Here is a 20,795-nt window from a genome sequence, read left to right on the forward strand (position 1 = left end):
GTGGGCATTTTCCAGGGCAGTCCCAGCCAACCACCCAATTTCAATCACTTTGCTATCACTTCGCAGCTGCACAGCAGCGGCGAGCAACCTCAGCTTTCCTTAGCAACCTGTGCGCACCGCCCAGGTGCCTCTCTATTGGTCTCAGGGAGCTTGACGGGCAGCTCTGCTGTGCAATCTCAGCTCTAAACCCTTGGCTCCGCGCTTACTCATGGGAGGGTTTTTCGGCGTTACTGCCCTCCCCTGGTAGCCCGCCCATCCCCGAGCGGCTGGCGGCGCATGCGCGGGGGGACTCTGGCTGTGTGCAGGGGCAGCGCGGAGCCTAAGCAGCTGCTGCGGACAAGCTCCTGGGCTCGGCGGAGACCGCAGTTCTTGCTCCCTGCCTCCGCCGCCGCAGTCTCAAGCCGTCGCCGCCGGGGGAGCGGCCGCCTATTGTCTTTCTCTGCGGCGAAGGTGCGGAGCTGCTCCGAATCCGCCCGAGGGGGATCCCCGGGCGCCGCACGGTGAGAGAGCAACTTAGTTGGTGGAGTTGGGGGAAGTTTTGTGATTTGAGGAGGGGTCGGGCGGGGAGCGCCGGCCCCTCCCCTGCGACTGCTGCTCGGGGCGGGGGAGGGGAAAAGGGACCTCGGGGGCGGGGAGGGGGCGCTGAAGCTGGCCGGCTGGGATGAATGGGCGGTGGCGGAGCGCCTCCGCCCCACCCCCCAGCTCTGCTGCCCCCTCCTCCCGCGGCGTCCCACCTCCCGCATTGTCTGCTTCGTGGCCGCGGCGCGCGGTGCAGGGCCAGCAGCAGCCCAACATTGGGGGCGTTCCATACATCCTTCCAGACCTGAACCCTTAGCCCTACGTTTCCCTCTGCGGCTCCGCAGGGGTCAGGGAGCGTCGGCTGCTCTGTAGGTGCCTCTCGTTCGACCGAGTCTGCTTGCAAGTGCTAGGGACGCGAGGGAGCAGCTCTCTGGGGCGGACTATAAACATGCCCGGCCGCGCCCGCCTTCGGGGGGCGCTTTTGGAGCCCGCTCCCGGGGGGCGCGGCCGGGGATCCCTGCGGCTTGGAGACATGCGGTCGAGGGGATGCCCGTGCAACGGACTCCACAGTATACCGCCTTAAACTGCAGCCTTATTTTGAGACCAACCAAAACTTTTATTTTTTGTCAATATGGCTTACGGACACTTATTTTTCAAAGTCAGCGAGTATGTGAAGAGCTTAAAAACAGTACGGGGAAAACCATCAAAATGTTTTTTCATCAGAAGAAACAATACATATTTTTTAAAATTTTGATTTTTGGAAATAGTTCTTGGATCAAAATGGTTCCATCACATTTACCTTACTGTGAACTTAAGATTCACAGTGCAAGTTGGATTGTATTTCTGGGGTTCATTGTTAGCTTTTGCATTCAGTGAAATTATTTTGAGAGCTTATTGCCCCAGGCATATAGAAATAAAAGAAAAAGCAATGTGCCCTTAAAAAAAAATTCCCTGTCACTTTATTTTCAGAAGAAGCAACTTACTCTGTTTTTCTAGAGCATTGGGTTGCCCAGATCAGGACAAATACATACTGCTGTTTTTGAAAGATGATTTTCTTTTTGAGTTTGTAAAGGAGGTAGGATCAGCTGACATAAATCACTGTTAAGAGTTCCTGTAGTCCTTCCTGGTCTCTCTGAGATTTGCAGACTGCATTAAAGTACAAGCCTTGTTAAGTTTTGAGTGCATGAGTCTGCTGAATTTGGTTTCTGTAGCTTATCATGTGAGAATAATTGTGTTTAAATACTCCAACTGGAACTGGCTTAAATGTCGATCAAATTCGTAGTGGAACAAAATGACTAGGATGGTTAGTATCAGTTGTTACATCCCTCTGCCATCTATAAATTCAAAGAAATTTGAGAGAGAGTGTGTGTGTCGGTTTGCTTTGATTTATTTCTCATGTTAAATGAGTAATATAGAGAAGTGTTCTGGGTTTTTTTGCTTGGTTGGCCTCATTTTGTTTTTAAAAAGCCAACTTTCTTCACCTGACAAAGCCAAAGAAAAATGATGTCCTTATGTCATAAGCATTGTACCTTTTTCTTTAATGCTTATATCAAGTATAATGCATATATCAACAAATAATAAGCATTGTACTTTAGAACTAGAGCAACAAGGTCACTTGCAGGAGTCACAGTCCTTGCTTTTAAGGCTTTCCTGTTTGGTCGTGTGCACCTTGTGCAGGGGGATTGTGGGGCATGAGGCTGACAGGGTTGGAAGGAGCTGTCAGGGAAGGAGAAAATGTAAACACCCACTATTACAACATAAGGTGACAAATAGGCCATTTGCTTTCCTTCTCTCAACTGCGATAGCATGCTGTACATACTTTTGTTTTAGGGTTACTCACACTTGGTTTATTTGCCTAACTAATGGTAACTATGTATGTAGTAGAAGTGAACTCCTCCTCTAGTCTGATTCCACGAGGCTTGTGATGGGGCCTTACTATTTAACTTTGTACCCTCTTTGCCAGGAAGGAATCTTAACACAGTGCAGGTGTTCAGTATGTGTTTGAATTGGGTGAAGTGCTTTGTGCTCACTAGTGCTAGTGCACATAGAACCACTAACTCTGGGGACTTGTCCAAAGTGACAGTTCACTGGCAGGTCTCTGATGGAATTTACTTAACAAAGTTTCTAATTTTTCTTTTTACTCTGTTAATTCTTGAAGAGGTAAGAGGTTTATATAGTGCACTATGGATTTCAAAAAGTGGTTCTGATTTAGAAATTTTGTCCCTGTCTTTTGGTGAAAGGATTAAGATTGCTGGACAAGTTTATTCACACTCTGTGTATTCCTCAGTTTAGAACAGACCTTCTTTGAAGGTAGAGGTAAATTCGAGTTCAAATCCCCATACTTCCACTGACTAGTGTAGCCTTTAGCAGGTCATTTAACTTCTCAAAGCTTGGCTTTTCTGTCATGGCAGGTGTAGTAGCTACTTTACTGTGTTTTTAGGAATAAATGGAATTGTGTGCCTAACATTAAGTGGGTGTCTGCTACCTGGTCGTTGTAATGGTAATAATTTTGATAAAGTTTATATGACTTAAAATGCATTTTTAAAAGTCTGATGCTTTGAGTGTAGGAGTTTAGCTATTTCACAAATAAGGAATCCTGAGAATAGAGTCTTAATTAAATGCAGTTTTTTTTAAGGTGTTACTTGGACTCTGTTAATAGAAACAACTTTTGCTTTTTCAGTCACTTGTTAGTCTTTGAGTGGGACTTGCAGAGCGGCTTGGTTGGGTAGAACTCCGTGCGTTTAGAGCGTTTAGGAAATGGAATGTTTTCAACATTTGTGGTGGAATATCTCCGTTACTTAGATAGCGCCAGCTTTCCTTCCTTATTTTACCTTAGTCTTGAAAAGTAATAGATAGGGATTATGACCACATTTCTCAAACTTGCTTAAGATAAAATTGGAGTGGGGGTTAATATGGTGTTGTTAGTACAATTCATACATGAACAAATCACTCACTTCCCCTTCAATATAACCTTTTTTGAAGGTGCCACCTTTTACGGAAGGAAGCAGTGATTTGAATGAGTCACACCAGCTCAGTTTAGAATATTCAGAAAACCAAATGGAAGCTATACATTCTAGAAATACTAACCTGCAGTGGACATTTTTGTATATTGAGTCTTATATTTCCATTAAGAAGATTTTAAAGATTTTAAAATATATTTTTAAAGATTTTATTTACTTATTTTTTGGTGGGGGGGAAGGGAAGGAGAAAGAGAGGGAGAGAAACATCAATGTGTGGTTGCCTCTCCCACACCCCAACTGGGGACCTGGCTTGCAACCCAGGCATGTGCCCTGATTGGGAGTCGAATTGGTGACCCTTTGGTTTGCAGCCTGCACTCAATCCACTGAGTCACACCAGCCAGGGCCCATTAGTTTTCTTATAACATAAGGATTTTATGTTTTACTTCGTATCTTATAAATGAGGGTTTTTTTAAAACATAAGGTTATCCATTAGTTTTATAAAATAAGGATTTAACTATGAAGGATTATAATAAGCCTTTAAAAATTATATTTGATCACACTCACAGATTGAGGGGGAAAACATTCTTGACAAAGTCAGATGAACAGACTTGGATTTTTGATAATCCCTTTTTGAAAGTTAACATTTACACGAACCTGAGCAGACTTGGTTATTACTGGTCGGGACAGGCGTCCATTCGGAGGCAGCACCCCTTAGTCACTTGCTGTCCGGCCATCCCCCCACTGTGACTGGAGAGAGATGAGGAAGCTGTTAGTGGAAGAAAGTTTGTTTCATCCCTGTGTACTCTCATTTATGGTCTTGTAGTCCAGATCGATTGGGACATAATAAGTAGAAGATGATGGGGAAGGTGGATGTCAGTGTGTTTGTGTGATGTGGGTATGGGTGGGTGGTGAAGGAAAAGGTGTGAGTGATTCATGATTTATATCACTCTGTACGCTCTTCTATTAGAAATCAGCCCTTTTCAATTTTGACTTCGGATTACATCATACACCTGTATTTGTCGATAGCCTCTACCTCCCCAATGGCCAGTTATTCCTGAACAGTTAGGAATTAAAAGAGTATGTCCCACTGTAGTTAATTTGTCTTCTAGACAGCTCAAGATGTCACGTTAGGGAAGAACACCTAGAGGTTATGTAAAGAATTCCACAGGACCCAGGTGATTCTTGATGGTGATGGCTACTAAAAGCACATGATGTGGAGTCACATACCTGACTTCAGATCCAAACTTTATTGGCCATTTGTCCTTGAACAAGCCACTTCATCTGCCTCAGACTTACTATCCTTAGTTATAAAATAAAGTGAACTTAATATTAATCTTGTCTGCTATGTGCTGCTGTTGCGAAAAACACATGGGATAAATCACTGTGCAAATACTGTGTTGTTTTGTAGTTTTATTGGTTGGACACTGGTTTGGATAAAATTCAAATCCTAGTCTAAAAGGGAAAAACATCAGCTAACTTTATTTGGTTTTCTTTAATTATAAAATTAAAATATTATGCAATTTCTATTGACATCCTTCTTGCTTGGATAAATTGATACTTTTTACTTTTGGTGCTTCTCATATTTCCTTTTACAACATATTTTGTCGTGAAATGTTTTGTAGAAACTGTAAAGAAGTTTTAGTTCACAGTGCTTGCTGATAGATCCCAGTTACTGTGAAATCTCAGGAACTGACATTGGACGCCAGTGATTGAAGTCAGGTGAAACCACAATGAACAGTGAGCAAAGCATGCCAGAATATTTCAGAAGAGTATGAAAAAAGATAGTGTAGTTGTGATTCTTTTAAAATTTCAGTTTCCTGGTCCATTGCTGGTATATAGAAATAAGATAGAAGCCCTGGCTGGTGTAGCTCAGTGGATTGAGTGTGGGCTGCGAATCAAAGTGTCACAGGTTCGATTCCCAGTCAGGGCACATGCCTGGGTTTCAGGCCATGGCCCCCAGCAACTGCACACTGATGTTTCTCTCTCTCTCTCTCTCTCTTTCTCTCTTTCTCCCTCCCTTCCCTCTCTAAAAATGGATGAATAAAATCTTAAAAAAAATAAGATAGAATTTTGGATGCCAACGTTGTATCTCACAGCCTTTCTAAACTCACTTTTACAACAGTTCTAAAAGCCTCTTCATAGATTCTTTGGGATTTTTCTATATAGATAATAATATCTTTGACAAATTCAGGCAGTTTGATCTCTTCCTTTGTAGTCTGTATGCCTTTTATTTCTTTCGTGTTTTTTCCCCTTGCTTTATTGAACTGACTAGGCCCCTCCTTATGATGTTGAATAGGAATTTTGAGGGAGGACAGCCTTTCCCGATGAAGGGGAAAACATTCAGTGTTCCACCAATAATATGATGTTATTTATAGTTTGTTTGCTTGTATTTGTAGATGTCCTTTATTAATTTGAGGAAGTTCTGTTCTATTTCTAGTTTGTTGAGAGTTTTCATCATGAATGGTTATTCACTGATGCCACGGTTTTTCTGCATCTTTTGAGATGATTGTATGTTTTTTTCTTTTTTACTCTGTTGATCTGGTGAATTACACTAAGTTTTGGATGCCGAAGTAGCCTTGCTTTCTTGTGATTTCTCAGTTGGCCATGATATAGTCTTTATATATTGTTGGATTTAATCTGCTACTGAATCTTTTTTATTTCTTCCATTTGTCTCCTATTTAGATTCATGTAAAGTTTGTTTTGATCATATGTATAATACTTATCATTTGCTAAAGTCATTGTCTGTTAACCTCATTATTTCTATTTTCATGGGTGATTTTTCTCTCATGGATTACATTTTCTTTCTTCTTTGCATGTCTGTTGATTTCTCATTGGATTCTGGAAATGATGACTTTTAAGCTCAATGTGGGATTTTGTATTCTTTTAAAGCAGGGTTTCTCAACTTTGGTCTTACTGACGTTTTGGGCCAAATTACTCTCTGTTGTGGGGTGCTGTACCAAGCACTGTAGGATGTGTAGCAGCATCCCTCGACCCAGTAGATGCCAGTAGTACCACCCATAGTTGTGACAACCCAACATGACTACAGATAATGCTAGATATCCTGGGGGAGGGGGAGGGGCAGCAAAATCATCTCTGATAAGAATGAGAACCATTGGTTTAAAGAGTATTGGATTTTGTATTGATAGGTTATTCACTTGCTACTTCTGAGACTTATTTAAATAAAAATTGTTTTTAAACCACATATGGCTGTTTATTTCATACAGGGTCTGAGGCTTCGTTTTAAACGTTTCCAGACTGGTCTAGAGTAGCTTGTAGTCTAAGCTTGTTTCACCCCATTACTAAGGACATGAAAGCCTCCTTGGTTTCATTGAAGAACTGGATGTTCTCTGCTCTGACTGGTCAGACTATGAATGTCCCCCAGCCCCATGGGAGCTCTGAGATTGTTTAGCTTACAGTTCTTGGGTCATTCTTTGCCTGCCCTCAGAGATTTTTTACAGTATGCGTGCATGATTTCCTAGTCACTGACTCAAGGAGGCCTCTGTGCTGATTTCTGGAGCGCCTTCATGCAGCTCTCTAGCTTCTGGTACCCTGCAGTTTTTGGATTCCTCTGCCTTCCCAAACTCTTACATCTGATTCTTAATTCTACTAGACTGCCCTGTGCTCATGGGGTCCTCATTGTACCGAGGTCCCGTATGTGCCTGTAGGCTGAGAAAGCTGGTGCAATCGTGGGGCTCCTCTCATCTGTTCCCCTCTGTTAGGGATTGCACTCCTGTTCTGCTGGTTGCCTAGTGTCTTCAAGATGTTGCCTCATATATTTTATCCATTTCCCTAGTTGTTGCAGGGAGGGGTGTGCCAGGATAAATCTGGGTTCAGTTACTTCATCGTGATTGGAAACCGAAGTCCCAATAAAGCAGACTTTCCTGGTGGTGCTGAAAGTCTTGGTACAGGATTCATTAAGTCTTTGGGGGATAAACATCAAAGTAACATTTGTTAAATGCTCTCTGTAGCTTAGCCCTTATTCTCTGGGGATTACCAAAAAAGTAGGTATCTTCCAGTTGAGGAGGTACTCACATAGTACATACATATGATTAATCAAAGATATGAAATGGTCTGATGGTGAACAGAAAGGTCATGGTGGTCTAACATTTCCATATAGGAATGATTTTTATTTTTACATTTTCATGTCTTAGCATACGTGTGAAATTCCATTTTAAGACAGAAAATGTCATTGGGCAGAGTATTGGCTTTTTCAGATGCATTTGGTGACATTTTGCTTTGTGGCTTTGGGTAAGTTCTTTGCCTCTGAAGTTCAGTTTTCTCTTTTGTAAAATGGGCATATGAAACTTGTGGTATGTAGGGTTGCTTGTTACTTGAGTCAGTATATATTTGGGTGCCCTCTGTACATTGGGTGCTGTCTTAGATGGTGGGGATTCAGTGACAAATAACAGGTCGTTGCTGCCATCAAAGAACTGCCGTTCCAGCTAGGGAAGCAGAAAATAAACGAGTGAACAGAGTTTCGGTGATGTCTGGTGGTGATAATTTTAGGAAGACTATGAAGAGTATTGCAGAAATTGGGGGGAGGGTCAGACACAGTGTTTCGGAGGAGAGAGAATTGAGCTGAGATCTGAAGGAAGTGGAGGGACAAGCCACTTGAAGATCCCTGGGTATTCCGAGAAGAAACATCAAGTCCAAAGGGCTTCAGGAGGGAGTATGAATGGGGAGGCTGGTGTGGCTGGGATGCGGTGAGAAAGGAGAACTGAAGGAGATAATGTAGTGTGTGTAGGCAGAAGCCAGTCCAACAGGCTGTTAAGTACGATGGGAAGAACTGAAGGGTTTGAGCAAGGAGCGATTTAGATGTTAAAAGTTTCCCTGGGAGTGTGGAGAGCAGGAGTGGAAACAGGAAGACTAGTCAGAGTTTTTGCAGTAGTAGCCCAGTCTGGAGAAGATGGTGGCATTGTGGGGAAACACTTTGTTACCTTTTATGAGCTGGAAGAAAATGTTTTTTAAACCTCTTTTGATATTTGGTGCACAGAGTGTCCAGGCTGAGAATAGTACCCAGAAACTCTGGATGTGACCTTGCAGTTTGAGAGTTATGTAGGAAAAAAATGAGGCAACGAGGGGAGAAGTAGAGTTCTCACTGTGTATTTGGTCACATGAGGCCCTTGGGGCCCGGCTGAGGTTCTCTCTCTGTTTGAGGATTAAGGATGTATATGGGTCAGTGGACAGGAATGACCTAAGCTTTTGCCTGGGCCCTCCTGCCAAAATGGGGCTGTATGTATGCCGAGAACATAGGATGGTGTGTATTTAAAAGACTTTCCCAGTCCTGACAGACCTTCTGAGACAGGCTCTTTTCTGAAAGGTATTTTCTAGAAAGGGGAGTCACTACACGGAAGAAGAAACTCTTGCTGGGCGCCCACCTGCATATTGTGTGTTCATTTACATTATCCTAATTCCTTACAATGACTGTATACAATAGTATTTCCCCATTTTTGATGAGAAAACTGGGGTGCAGAGATTTTAGTTTGCTTCTCTCAGGTCAGTAAACTGTAATTTTCATCCAAGACTTTGTGACTATCAACATACTCTAGTTTTATTGTATATGCCTTAAGTCACATTTCTCCCCACTGATACAAGTATGTCCAAAACAGCCAGTTCAAAATTCCAGCTTTTTATTGTTTTAAATAGAAAATCACTGCGGTTTGCCCTTAAAGTTTTCCTAGAATTCTTAAAAACCTGAAGGCCTTTTGTGCTTCTCCCTTGAAAGTAGCAGAAACTTGCCAGTATAGAATTGTATTTCCACATACAGGAGCTGTGTAGATCAACATTAATAATTAACATTTACACACTCTTTCACATCTTCAAAGTGTTTTTGCAAACAGTTAATTAGTTCATGTTTAACCTATTTTGGAAGTTGAAAAACCAGTTTTTTAGGTTCATTTTAGCAGTACTGAAGTGTTAGGGGGATAAGAAGTGAGAAAAATGCAGGTACACACCATGCAATATTAAGTATCTTTCTTCAGTTTCCAGCTTTGTGCCTAATCTGGCTTATTACATCAAGCATTTTTGAGGGGACAGGGTGTGTACATTTGCTTCATGCAAACGGGATGGTATTGTGTAGACTGAAAGACAACTGGGTTCAGGGTAACTGTGGAAAGACTTGGGTGACTCAGTGATCTGTACTGCCGCTTTCTTTTCTGTGGCCCCATCAGTGTGAATCGTCCTTTATTAATTCCTGTGGGGGCTTGGAGGGTCAGGAAGTGATTGGCGCAGACTCTTGGCAAAGGAACAGAGTTGTTACACATGCTAATTTCTGGGAAAACATTCTTTTCTTTTTCACTCCTGGTTTAGGAGATAATAACCTGTAACTGAATACTTTGCTAGTTTCCTCACCACCACTTGTCACCTGATGCCATCTCCTCTCCCCTGGACCCCCAGTAAAATGGCTTTTACTTGGCAAGGTTGTGTAGTTGGAAAAGGATTGGGAAGGAGACACTGGTCCCAGTTCAGCTGTGTGACCTTGAGCAAGTTACTGCTTCTCCTCTGCCTTAGAATTCTTTTGTTCTGTGAAATATGTGTTAGTGACTCATTTTGCATTGTATCCCAGAAGGGTGGCTGCAAGAGAATATAAAGCCTATGATCTTGGACAAGAAATGGGACAGAGGAAGTTCTCACATGAGTGAGGATTCCCCAAAGTTGCATCGACTTCTTCCTTCCTACTTTGAAATAACTGATTTATTTTCTTACTGTTGTTGCCAACCACATTACTATACTTTAAACATCTTTCTTTTTCTAATACAGAGCAATAAATAGAACCCTTTAATAAATACTGAGTCTGGGTGACTTCCTGAGACAGGACATGCAGGTTCCTTTTTGTCATTGCGTGTAGCCTGGTCATTCAGAGGAACCTGCTCATGAATCTTGTTCTGACTGACCTTGCCAGAGAAATCTTAGTAAGTGATGGCAGAAAGGAGAAGAATTCTCAGAGCTTGGCATGCATATTTAATTAAATCTTTATCATGAATGGGGATCTGCTCTTTTAATGGGTCCAGCTAGGAATGGCCCTGAACTTTTCCTTTTATCGAGTCTTTCTTTCCCCCCACTTTCCTTCACTTCTTGAAAACCTGAAAACTTAAAAGTGTGATGAGATGGCTTTTGAACCTTTTTGTAACATTAAACACACCCATGTTTTAGCTTTTAATCCTTTTCTATCAAGATTTATGGTAACTTGAATGATTGTTTTACAGCTGACCTTGAATAATGCTGTATGTGAACTATGAATAATTGATAATGACTTACTGAAATGTTAAAAGTCACCCTTTTATACTAAAGGTTGTCTGTAGGAAACATTTATTTACTTTCGAAAAAGAAGACTTTTTTTTTTGCCAGGGTAAATTATGTATATAAATTAGACACGATAGAGGTTTTCTTCTGAAAACACCTAGGTGTTTATGACAGTTATAAGCTACAGAAATAAATGGATTTTTAAATTGAATTTATTGTGGTTACATTGGTTAATACAATTATATAGATTTAAGGGGCACACTCTATAAAACATCATGTGTACACTGTATGGTGTGTTCACCACCCCAGGCCATGTCTCTCTCCATCACCATTTATGCCCCCTGTTCTGTCTCCTGCCTCTCCCTGACCTCCTTTTCCCTCTGGAATCACCATAGTGACCATACTCTTGTCTGTCTACCTATGAGGGTTTGTTTTGTTTTTGCTTAATCCCCTTTAAATGGATTCTTTAAAGATATTATGCCAGCAACTAGCATGAAAGATTGTTTTTCCTGTGTGAATTAGGTGTTTTGGGTCGTACTGTTCTTAGTCACCTCGTTAACTTTTTCATATAGTCTTTCCCCGCTGTCATTTCCTCCCTTTCACTTAACTCAGTGGGATTCATTTGTCACCTTGCTCACTGACTAGGTGTGAGGATAAGTATGTCCGTATTTTCTCCTGGAGCAGCGATTGCCAACCGGTGCACTGCAAGAATGTTTAAAACATGCAGTACCTGACTGTTTAATCAGGGGGCACTGACCTCTTTTCCCTTAGATTGTCAAATAAAAAAATGACAACAGCCAACACAATCCACCTGGTGTGAAGGAATCAAAATTATACCTATTTTTTTTCAGATTGGCAAAAATGTTGTTTTTTGGTGTCCCACAGAATTTTAGTTATGAGTTTGTGTGCCATGAGATGAAAAAGGTTGAAAAAGCTGTCCTACATTATAAATTCCTGGAGGGCAGATTTTTATCTGCTTGTGTGGCTGTGTTCCCAATGCCTGGAGTTGTGCATAGTATGTTAGTTGTTACTTGGGAAATACTTGGATTGATGTATGGCGGAATGAATTTGTGACAAAACTACGTCTAATTAATAGTATACGCATATTATTAGACTGTTAATAAAGTCAATCCTATTGAGAATAAACAGATTTTAGTTTTTTTTCTCCTGGAATCAGTTGCAGTTTGGTTCTGGTGAGTGGAATCATCCCTTCTGGGGAAGAGATTCCCATGTTAAAGGGAAGGTTGGCCAGTGTTGACCAAGTCTGGTGGTAAAATCTCTGTAGCTCTCTTCCTGGTTTTTGTGCTTGGTAACGTAGGTGTCTGTCACTTTACATGTTAACCTGTTCGGCAGCTTCATCACTGATGTATGGGTGATTAATGTGAGAATGTAGGTGTGGCTTGCCTAATTAAAAGAAATGTTTTATAATTTAAAACTTACTCAAAATAGAACAGTAGAACTGATCCCTATATACCCATTACCCAAATTGTAGAAAATCAGTAAGATTTTGCCATTCTCTGCAAGTCATTTTTTAAAAATACTAGTTTTATTGAGATATAATTCATATATGATAAAATGTACCCATTTCACTTTTTTATATTCTTTTTTAAATGATTTTAAAGATTTTATTTTTATTTTATTTTTAGAGAGGGAAGGGAGGGAGAAAGAGAGAGAGAAACATCAAAGTGCAGTTGCTGGGGGCCGTGGCCTGCAACCCAGGCATGTGCCCTGACTGGGAATCGAACCTGCGATGCCTTGATTTGCAGCCTGAGCTCAATCCACTGAGCTACACCAGCCAGGGCTTACATTTCACTTTTTTTTTTTAATCCCACTTTAAGTGCTGTGACTGGGGATCGAACCCACAATCTTGGCATACTAGGGACAGTGTTCCAACTAACTGTGCTATCTGGCCAGGGTTATTCCTACTTCACTTTACTATATTTACTCTGGTTGTCTTGAAAGTCACTACCAACTGCTATCTTCGCAACAGTGATTTTAACATGGCATTTCTACTCCAGTGTAAAATACTGTAAACCAGGAAATGTCTGTAAACCATGGCCTGGTGTGTTTCCAGGGTACGAATCAGACAACTGTAACTCAGAGCAAATGAGTGCTGAGTAGTCTTTTTTCCTTTCAACAGAATCATTACAGGAATAGGACCATAAACCTCATATTAAGCACTTTTATATGAAATTTGAGGTTTCTGTCAAATCAGACATGGAAAATTAAACAAAGCTGCACAAATTACTGATCTGTGCAGTTTTTGAGTTCTTCTGTAAGTTTAGGCTTTTTTTTTTTTTTTCAGATGACTTTCTCTCTTAAATGTTAGTACAAGAATGTTATGATTTATAAAACATTATGTTTGGTTTCATGTCAGTAGATTTTTTCACCTCCCCTTCCTCCCCCCCATAGAATTTAGTGATTTCTTTTTTCCCACTGAGGATCTGTTTTTCTTCTTCAAATGCATTCCTGTTTATCTTGATTTTGGTGAAGAAAATACCTTCAGGTAATTGAATACCTTTATAAATTTTGTATTTCCTTAATAATTCATTCGGCAATGTATATAAAAAATGTTGCTTCCTAATTCAGATCATCATCTTAAAAGCCTTCATGGAAAGCCCCAAGAACAATCGACCCATTGTTTTTCATGGCCCCACTTGTATATATTAAGTCCTAAGCTCATGGATTCTCTGAAATACCACACTTTTTTTCGCCCTCTCTGTGGTAAAGCACTATTTTGGCTGCTTCGCCAAAAGTGCCTGTGGCAGCCTGAAGAGGACCACTTTAATAGTGAGCTCACCGGGATGTGTGCCCGTAAGTGGAGAGTTTTCTGTCCTGCGTCCAAACAAAAGTAATGGTTCATCCGAGTGATACCTCAGGACCCAAAGACGAATTCAGAGGGAATGTTAAAACTGTTCTCTCCCTTCAGCCCCGATCTGATACCTGTTGAAATCTACAGGGACAAGTTCACGGATACAAGAGCTCTCATTTATTGGGGACCTCCGTTGAACTCTGCGTGTTATATCGATCAATTCTCACCTCTGCAGGGTGTTTTTATGATTTTGCCAGAAGAGGAAATGGAGGCTCAAGGAGCTGGAGTAATTAAGTTTAGGTGTCGTTCATCCAGCAAACGTGTAGTGAAGGCCTGCTGTGTGTCCTGCACACTGGGGGGTGTCAGGGATCCGGGGATGGATGGATACAAGTGAGACATGGTCACTGCCCTTGAAGCACTGAGGATTTTGATTTTGATTAATAGGATGGTGACCATAATAATAGGAATGAGTGCCATCAAATTATTGCTTTCTGTGTGCCAAGCTTCGTAGCATGTGCTCTCTATGCACTTATTTTATTTTAATCCCCACAAGACTCCTTAAGAAGTGGGGTCTGTTATTATCCATACCTCACGGATGAGGAGACTGGGACTCCTGGAGGCTGGCTAACTTACTCAGGGTCCCAGAGCATGTGGCAGGACTGCGATTTGAACGTGGGTCTAACTAACTCTAGGGCCCAAGCTCTTTTTTTTTTTTTCACGTGCATCAAGAACATTTCTAGCAACAGCTGAAATAAATCACTGTGTGAAGGGACATCCATTGTGAGTTATTTGGCAGAACTTCATGTAACTTTCAGTTTGCCAGTAGATTTATTTATTTTTATGGTTAACTTTCTACTGTATAATCTCTTATTCTAGAAGTCATCACGTAGTTTTCATGAAAGATGTTTTTTTGGTCATATTTTTATTAGTCCCTCTAGAAATTCAGTAATTACACATATACCAAAAAAAAAAAAGTGCACATAAGAATAAATGACACTACCTAGACTTTTTTGAGTACAATTTTGGATTTTTATCTTCATTCTTGAAAATTTTAGAGGGGTGTGTGTATATTTTATATATATATGCCATCACATTCTATATAATTTTGAGTATGAGATTATAAAACATTTCATGACCATCCCTTTATATGGTATCAAGTAACCTACATAATTATTTTAATAGCTATATAGTATTTTATGTTATGTTTTTGGAATCACCTTCAGTTCACTAATTTTCCTGTTTTTGAATATTAGGTTGTATTTTCTTTCCTTCCCTCCTACCCTCCCTCCCTCTTTCCCTTTTTTCTTTCTGTTGTAATGAACATTGCTGTGATGAACAACTGTATATATAATCTTTTTTTTCCCGATTTACCTCTTTCTCACAGAAATGGAATTGCAAGGGCAAAGGGTGTACATTTCAGCAGCTTCTAATAGATACTGTCTAGTTGCTACAGAAAGCTTATATCCTTTACTCTCCCACTGGTGCAATACGAGTGGCTGTTTACTATTTCTCCATACCTTGAGGAAGTTTTTAAAAATCGAGCATTTTAAAAGGAAGTTTTAAATGCCATACTAGAATTACTGGTAGAGTTGATGGAGTACTGGCCACCAATTACAAATGAAAGAACTCCATATTTATAAAAGAATATGGAGAAACTCATGAAGTGAAGTCACTACTCTTTTTTTAAAAATCTTTTATTGGTTGATTGATTTTTAGACAGAGGGGAGGGAAGGGAGAAAGAGAGGGAGAGAAACATCAATTTGTGAGAAATACATCAATCTGTTGGCTCTTGAATGCCCCGAACTGGGAACCTGGCCTGCAACCCAGGCATGTACCTGGCTGGGAGGGAACCTTTTGGTTCCCAGGCTGGCACTCAATCCACTGAGCCACGTAAGCCAGGGCCAAAGTCACTACTCTTAGTGTTGAAAGGCACATGGAGGAAACTTGCAAATAAAGAGAGTCACTGATGTGTGTTTTTGATCTACACCTGTCAGTCCACATTCACTCCATAGGGAAGTGTTTGAGGTGAGATTTATAGCAAGAAGGTTTCCTTCTACACAGAGTGCTCCATGAGAGATGATCTGTGGCCATTCTCTTGCACATCCAAGTGCATATGAGAAGCTTTTAAAATTAATGTCATTTAATTTAATTATGAACATGCACAATCTATATATGTTCCCCAAATCAGTCATGTGTTGACATTATAGTTTAAATAACTGAGAGAATAAGCCAATTAAACATTGGACTGAACTCTTGACTTGTAAATGTTAATACAGCCAAACATTTTTCCGTGAGCCCAGGATGAGGTCGTTGGTATCAGCTGTGATAGCAATGATTTTCAATAGGGTTATGTTTGTCAAAGTGGTCTGTACTGTAGGTAGGAAGAGGCAGTTGCATAGGAAATTATAAGTCAGACAGGCGGTGGTACACTGTAGTGTCTCTGTTCTGCTGGGCGTTGTTAAGAGTATTATCTTGCAGATCTTGAGTTTGTTCTTGGTTAGAGAAAGAGCTGGTGTAGTACATGAATGTATCACTAGAAGTAGAAGAGGTGATTCATGATGACTATAATAATGTTGTCCTGGACCAGGTAGGTGATCATTCAATTGTGAGAGGACTTTGCGATCCTCTTGGAATGTCCCAGTTTTTTGCGAGGCGTACCTGATCCTTGAACTGTTCACGTTTCATTGATTTATCTGGGCATTACTTTGGTCAGGTAGGAACCCTCTATGTTGTTGTTTGAGAACATCCTCTCTGATTGGCCCAAAGGACCTCTGTTTTGGAAATCAGGTGAGCTCTTTTTTGGAGGGGGCGTGGTCAGGGAAGCTCTTTTATTTACTTTTTCCTGTTATAGCCACATTATTTGGACTTGAACCTCAGAAGTGTGCCATCCTGCTTTCTCACTCTTTCTTCCCTCTGGTAACTTGAGCTATGATCTGTTTGCCAAAGAAGCTAGTCATTTTTATCCCATCATTCTCTTGAGAAACTGCCCTTTTGGAGATACAGAAAATGTAGTAATAACATTTTTAGCAGGTCAAGCAAGAAATAGGATTTCAGCATCTAACATTTCAGAGAATTTTTCTCTTTGAGTGTCATTACATTCTCTTTCCTGTTTTATGAATCTGGACATAAGCATAACAGGCTTGGTATATCAGTGTTAGGAGTTAAATGTTTCCCTGCAGTTATTCTGAGATACATTTGACAAGACTTAATGGGGAGCAAAGTAGTAACAGAATGAATAATGTGAGAGTAATAAGAGAATAAGAAGAAAGTAAGGATGCCATATTAAATTGGAGAGTTGAAACTCACCAACTGTGTTAAAAAATGATAAGGGTAAGTTCTGATGAAAAGCATTTTGTTGCCTAGGACGGAGTTGATTGTTGGTGGTCAGACATGGGGTTAAGATTCAGTCAGTTTGGGTTCTAGACTTAGTTTGATGGTAATGACCTTGGGCAAGTCACTTAGACTCCCTCCACCCCCAGATTCTGCCATCAAAAGTAAAGTGAGTGCATCCACTTTCGTTTATTTGTTTTGCTTAGTCCTCTGCCCCCAAAGGTAGTCTCAAACCCTGAGGTTCATTAGAATTACATTAGGTGCAAAATGGGGTTGGAGAGGGCCTGAGGAAGAGATCAACTTGTCCCCCACAGAGAAGCTCCACTTTTTTTCTGTTTTACTTTTGTGGGTTTCCTGTAATTTTCTTCCTGCGGTGGCCAGAAATCAGTTTGGAAACATCTACACTGAAACATCTTGAAATTGCCTTTCGATGCTAAGATTTGGTGTTAATGAGTTAATGAATACCCACCCGTTGTCTTCGTTTCCGGTGTAATTCTCTCAGGGTCAGGGAAGTACTGACTCAGTTGCAAAGTAACTGTGCAGCACAATGGGTAATTGTGGTGGCGGCTGACTCCTTGGGTGTGTCCTGATGTCAACTGTGTATGCGCCGTTTCTCAACTAAGCTATTAGAAATTAAAGTGCTTTTTATTTCTCCTAATAAAAAGGTAAAAAAATTATAATCCTTGTTTATCAAAACATTTATACCACCTGCTACTTTTTTGGAGCATCTGCCTTGGGGTATTTTAGGTACATGGTCGCACTTAACTCTGGATGGTCTTGTGAAGGAGCTGGAGGTACCTGCCGTAGGTGAGGAAATAGAGGCTTTTCAGCAGCTTCTTCTTGGTTTTGCCCACAGCCTGTCCTAGAGGTCATCTCGTTGTGAAGAAAACATCGCCTGCTTACTGTATGCCAGTAATCTTAATTTTTTAAGTAAAAAATTAATTTTGGTGAAATACACGTAATGAAATTTGCCAACCATCTGAATCATTTTTAAGTGGACAGGTCAGTGGTATTAAGCACGTTCATATTGTTGTGTGACCATCACCATCATCCATCTTCAGAACTGAAACTATGTACCCATTAAACAACACCTACCCCTGGCCCCCGGCCCCCACCCCCCACCATTCTACGAGTACTTTCTTTCTCTAAGAAACTGGCTTTTCTAGGTACCTTATATATGTGCAATCATACAGTGTTTTGTGAGTGGCTTATTTCATTTAGTATAATGTCTTAAAGGTTCATCAGTGTGTCAGACTATCCTTCCCTGTTAAGATGGATAGTATTAACACTGTATGTTATGTGAAGTCTGTCCAGAAGGCATCCAGCCATGTAGTATGAAAAATAGAGTTATTTATTGAAGAAGATAGAAGAGACAAGAAACATTGCACATAGGACAGTGATGCCCCAGTCCCCTTCAAAGTAGGCACCTTGGGACCTCACGCAGTTCTCCCAGTTGCCATCAGCTGCCCAATCGTATTTTCCTGAATCTCATTGATGGTCTGAAATCTGTTCCCTTCCAAAGGTGATTTTTGTTCTGGGAAAAGCCAGAAGTTCCAGGGAACCAAATCTGGACTGTAGTGGGGCTAAATCACCCTGGATGACTTGATGTTTCACCAAAAAACTCTGCACGAGACGTGATGCATGAGTAGGCATGCTGTCATGATAAAGCTGCCAATCACCAGTTGCCCATAGCTGTGGCCTTCTGAATCATCCGAATAGTTTCTGCAGAGGAATGTTTAAGCGTAACACAAAATTTGATGCAAATTCATTGCTCTACTCAGTCATTTTGAAGGTGACGGCCACACAGTACACCTGCTCATTCAGTGGCATCTGCCACCCCCACTGACTAAATACAGTGAAGTCCTCATTGTTCACACATGTGCATTCCAGTCCGCTCTCCTTGCCTTCCAGGTTACACTGATGTCACGCAAACCATTCTGGTTTTATTAACAATGGCCGGACTTTTCCCAGACAGACCTTGTACACCACATTTTGTTTATTCATTCATCTATGGATGGCGACTTGAATGACTTTACCCGCTGGCTGTTGTGAATAATGCTGCTGCAAACATAGGTTTGCAATATCTCTTCAAGTCCTTTCTCTTAATTCTTTGGGATTCTGTTCAGCAAACAGTTGAAACAGCATAATATGGGCAAGGTCCTGAAAGAGCCGGTGACTGTGGGTTCATATAGTAATTCTGTTTTTAAACTTTTTTGAGGAATGACCATATTGTTTTCTAGAGCGCCTACACCATTTTACATTCCCATCAGCAGTGCATAGGAGTCCCAATTTATCCCCGTCCTCTCCAGTATTTGTAATTTTTTAAAGTAGTCATTCTAATGGGGGCGAGGTGGTATCTCATTGTGATTTTAATATACATTTCTCTAATGACTAGTGATATTGAGCACCTTTTCCTGTGTTTATTGGCCATTTGGAAGAGTGCCTGTTGTTCAGCTTCTTTGCCTGTTTTTTAGTTGTGGTGTTTGTACTTTTGTTGAGTTGAAGATGAGCAGAACTTCAGAATAGGCCCTTACAGGGAGTCTACAGGCTTAATTTCTCATAGATTAATTAGTAGTAGGTAATGTAGCATAAATGTAGCTCAGGGTTGGGGAGATTTCTAGGATGGCTTTAGGTCAGAGGCTACTGCTTGTGTTAGTTACCCTTCTTGATTCCATCCAGGGGTGCAGAACTCTTAGATTGTCTGAAAGTATTATTTTGGATCAGAAGGACGTTTTCCCTTTGGGAGAGAAGAAAAGGGAGTGGCCTTGAAGTCATGTGGAAATGTCCAGCACTGTCTGTCTCATCCCAGGCTCTTGGGTTATTCTGCTGAGCGCATTAGGTGACCCAGAAGAAAGCAAGTGTGCAAGCACCAGCCGAGAAAGGGGGCAGCACTTGGCCCCCGACACCTTGCACAGGAGCACAAGTTGCCACAGTTTCATCCCTGGGTGGTGAGAATAGCAGTGCGTGTTGTCAGGCCCTCTTGTTGGGAATCTTCCACGGAACACGCTGCATTCTACTTGGCGCTTTGCTGACCCGGGAGAGCCTCGCAAGTGTTTGTATTTTCAGTGTTCCACGTTCATAAGCAACTTGACCTTCTACTGTTAAGATGGTTTAACATTGTCTTTGCAAACTCGATTTGAAATTACATGCATACCTTTATTTACATTACACATTATACCTCTTTACTGAAGAGTGTGTATATATACATATTTATTATACTTTGTTATAATCATTAAACCGATTATTTTCATCACCTCAGTGGACATGGAAATATGACTACCTGTTTTAGCCCAAAAAGCAGGGAAGGGAGGTGTAATTCTTTTATATTTTGGTCTTGATTTCAGCTTAAGCTTTATTCCCAGATTTCTCTCGGAATTGCTCACCGTGCCGTCAAAACCAGTCTTCCTTTCACTCAGCACTGCAGTGGCTGGTGTATAATTGGAACTTGCCTTTCAGATTTGTACTATGTAAATAGACTTTGACAGGGGGCATATTTAAACTGTTGTAAAGTTGCCTTTCCTTTCTAAAACTGTATTTTGTGGTAGAATTGAATTGCTAATTGTGTGAAGGAGCTTTAAAATGAGGGGAAAACAAAAAAAAACGAGAACTTACAAATAGTTGCACAGTAAAAATATAGAAGAGGAACACCATCATTTTGCTTTTTCTTTCTCTGAAATAGTCAATAGCTTTTATTCCGATGGTAATTAATCAAAAAGATATCCTTACATAAATAGAAATGCAGTGAGATACAGATGGTGATGTGCAGAATGACGTTGGGAAATAGATTTAATACAGATATTACAGGTAGAGAGTTTTCTTTTATTGAGCAATTTGCAAAGAAAGGGAGCTCCAGAACTGGATACACAAGTTGGTGGGCTACATATTTTGTTAATTGTGATGTTAGAATGCCTTATCTTGGTGTGGATGCATTT

The 20,795-nt window shown here is 40.8% G+C and overlaps 1 protein-coding gene across 10 annotated transcripts in view; it reads left to right on the top strand.

The window, feature by feature from the left end:
- Positions 1-265: 265 nt before the first annotated feature.
- The window catches only part of AKAP13 (A-kinase anchoring protein 13), a 223,929-nt gene continuing 203,399 nt past the window's right edge, over positions 266-20,795 (top strand). For 5 of the 10 annotated variants that reach the window (XM_036013127.1, XM_028502173.2, XM_036013128.1 and 2 more), the window contains exon 1: positions 277-500. The gene's annotated coding sequence lies outside the window, so the exon portion shown is untranslated. Of the gene's footprint in view, positions 501-20,795 lie in introns of all 10 variants that reach the window. The other 5 variants (XM_036013126.1, XM_036013123.1, XM_036013125.1 and 2 more) reach the window with 3 other exon arrangements.

This window comes from Phyllostomus discolor, chromosome 12 (assembly GCF_004126475.2).
Source record: "Phyllostomus discolor isolate MPI-MPIP mPhyDis1 chromosome 12, mPhyDis1.pri.v3, whole genome shotgun sequence".
NCBI lineage: Eukaryota > Metazoa > Chordata > Mammalia > Chiroptera > Phyllostomidae > Phyllostomus > Phyllostomus discolor.